The following is a 3,403-nucleotide window of genomic DNA, read 5'->3' on the forward strand; positions in this document are numbered from 1 at the left end:
ATAGCTGCACCTTGTGCATGGTGTGGCAGCCTGGCACTGCCAAGAGACTGGTGGCACTTCCAGAGCCAGCGAGAGGGGCGTGGGGACGCCACACTGCGGACGTCACGGGCCCCTTGGTGTCCTTGTGCCCCCCAAGTTCTGTGGCCTGACCGCCCCATGGCCGCCGGCCCCAGCAGCGGGGTGGCTCACACTCGCCGCCCCCGCCCGTCTCCACCAGCACCGTCTTTAATAAGAAGTGTGGAATATTTTAGCACCTATGTAAAAGCCACCACAGACGGTGGTGGCAGCCGTTGCCAGGGAGACGCTCCCAAAAATAGCCCCACTCCGCCAACCTTTCCCAGTGCCGCTGGGGGGACCAAGGGATGGAGGGATGGAGAGGTGGGACGAGGGATGGATAAAGGGATGGATGAAAGGAGGGAAAGAGTCATAGAGATGGACAGAGGAATCTTTGGAGGGATGAATGGAGAGGAGGAGTGAAGGGTGGTTGAAAAGATGGAGGGAAGAATGGAGAGATAGAGAGAGAGAGGGAGACAGGGATGGCTGGAGATGGATGGAGAGGTGGGTGCAGCAGAAAGCAAGAGCTCCTGGGAAGGGGAGCAAACGCTGCCTGCCCCTTCTCCTGCCTGGGCATGCAAAGAAGAGCTGCCTCTACGCCAGCAGGCCCTACTTGGACACCATTGGTCCTGCACTGCTGTGATACCAGCTAAGCCAGCACAAACCCTCAAGCCTCTCTGCGCTGAGCAGGTCTGGCTTTGGGAGTTTAAACCAGAGAACAAAGTTTTGGGCTCCTTGGCACCTGCCATGCTCCCTGTGTGATCTTCTACCAACCATCCCATCTCTGTCCCCAGTGTTCCAGAGCTGCCCAGCCAACCTGACCTGCTCATGGGGGCAGAGATGGTGAGACATGAAGGTGACCCATGGTGCTCAACCCCGCCGCATTCCCCAGCCCCTCTGGGAATGCAGAATCATTTCCCTCTCTTAGGCAAATCCCTGAGGCTGCCCACTCTCCCAGGAGTCTGGATGCAGCCTCAGATACATCCTGCAGTAGAAATGGAAGGAGACACCTGGAGCATCACCAGGGGCAAAACCAGAGAATCCTTCCTGATAGAAGGAAACAGATGTTTTAGTGATAAGGAAATGCCCTTTGTCCCTCTTCTCATCCCATAGCCATCACCTGACAGGCAGAGGTGGAGAAGGGCCTGGAAGAAGCTGCTGCTGCCTGGCCCAGGGGCTCTGCAGGAGGAGCCTTCCAGACCAGCTGAGGCAGAGAGGGAAATCTCAAAAATAGAACTGAAGGAGGAGGGGTGGGGGGGGGGAGAAAAATAAACCCAACAACCCCAAAATCTCATTTTTAATATCAAATCCCAGCTCACTTGCCTCCTTGTCACCCTGGCGACATTCCTTGTGGTCACCATGGAAACGGGAGGCATGGAGAGAGCATCACCATGCGGGGTGGTGGCAGCACCCGGCATTATTTTGGGAGGCAGGGAGACACCCGGCGCAAGGCGCTTTGCCTGGTGGCAGGGCGGGAGGAGGCAAGGTTTATTTTTACTCGGTCCCGCTCCATATGCCAATTTTTTCTTCTCTGAGAGCCTGGGTGTTCCTTGCCCTGCAGCAGCTTTCCTGTGGCCCTCATGAGCCACACAGGGATGGTGTTCCATGGGGACAGCCCAGCCCTACCACACTGTTCCAGCTGGGTGAGCTCCATCGGGCTGCTCCCATGAAGTGCCTCTAATGGTCACCTCAGCTGGTGGCTCCTGGTGCCAGAGCAGGAGATAATGCTGGGATCTGGGCCCATCAGCTCTTCTTGGGAAGGTGCAAGATGAGGAGAACAAACCTTTGCCACCCCTCTGCAGGCATTTTTTCCCTTGGCTGGGACAAGAAGCTGCAAAGAGGAGTGCAGGGACAAGATAAATGCGAGGACTCTCTGGCATTGCACACCAGGGGATTGGAAGGGGATCTCTTGGAAGAGAGGACCCCAAATCCTGCCCCCCATCCCTGCTCCAGGGATGGAGCCCACCTGCAAAAGGGCCTGCAGGGCCATCAGGGTTGGGGCTTGGCTTCCACCAGCACCCCCACGGCCTTGTGAAGCCCTGCTGAAATGCCAGGCTGCTCCACTCTGATGTCTGGAAACCCAGTTCAGGCAGTCCCTGCCCTTTGCCAGGCGTCTCCTTTGCCCTAGCCCACCCTTGTCTCACTACAGTAATCCCTGCCTCAGTGCCCTGGCTGGGAGCAGGCAGGGCTGTCTCCAGTTTCGTGGGGCTGAGCAGGTGTTTTCCTGGCCTGTGAATTCATCTGGAAAAGCCCTGTGATGCAGGTGCTGGAGCATCAGAGAGGGAAAACACAACCGCCAACCTAATGGGCAGGGAGGAAATGTATGCAAATATATTCAGAAAGGGAGCGGTGATGCTAATAGGCTTGTTAATTCTCTCAGAATTCACCAGGAATAATATTTTTACACTTTGGTTGTTAAGGATGTTACTCCAAGCAAGCCCATAAGGACAGAGAGAGATGTGTAAGGGATGGCCACCTGTCATGGCTGGGGACAGGGAGGGCACCAGCCAGAGCCAGCTTTGGGACAGGAGCAGGCAGGACCACACAATCCAAGAGAAACCAAATCAGACCCACAGCCATGATCACAGCCACGATGTGATTTGCTCAGGGGCAAAGAGACAAATTACAACTTCTATTAGGTTGTTCTAAAGCAACTTTAAATTAGTGATTAACTATTGACTATCCAATTGTTGGATCTTGATGCAGATGTCCCCCTGCTGCTGCCATGAGATCTCCCTGCGGAGCTGCTGCTCTGAGGACAGGGTTCATCCAAATCAAGCTGGTCACCTTAATATATTTTCAAATGTATTAAAACTTTTTACAGTCACTGCTGAGCTCCTTTCTGTGAAATCTATAAAACCTGCAGCAACCACGTGCTTCTTTCACCCAACACATTCCCCACGTTATTTGTAACCCTCTTGAAGGAATCCAGGATTAATATTTTCAGTGAAGTTTCTTTCAAACCAGCCCTTGGGAGGATCTTTTCTGTGCTTGGGGATCCACACTGCTCCAGACAGGGCACCTGAAGGAAGGGGTGCCTGGTGGGACAGACACCAGGAATGGCTGTCCATGAGCAGCTGTGGAAGAGCCGTTATCAATGGCTGGATAATTCAAATATCTCTCCACTTCTTTGGCTGCAGGAGCCAAGGCAGAGCACTGGTGAGAAGGTGCTGCCGGTGGGATGGGGCCGGGAAGGGCAGGGAGCAGAAGGCAGCCGATGGAAGCAGGACAGAGGTTACTGCGCCCGTGCCGAATATCCCTGGAAAGCCTGGCCCTCCTCTGGCCGGAGGGTGTGTCCTCAAGGCCAGAGGATGGGAATCCTGCTCCCTCTGCCTTTTCCCGTTTAACC

Source organism: Zonotrichia albicollis, chromosome 4, assembly GCF_047830755.1.
Source record: "Zonotrichia albicollis isolate bZonAlb1 chromosome 4, bZonAlb1.hap1, whole genome shotgun sequence".
Taxonomy (NCBI): Eukaryota; Metazoa; Chordata; class Aves; order Passeriformes; family Passerellidae; genus Zonotrichia; species Zonotrichia albicollis.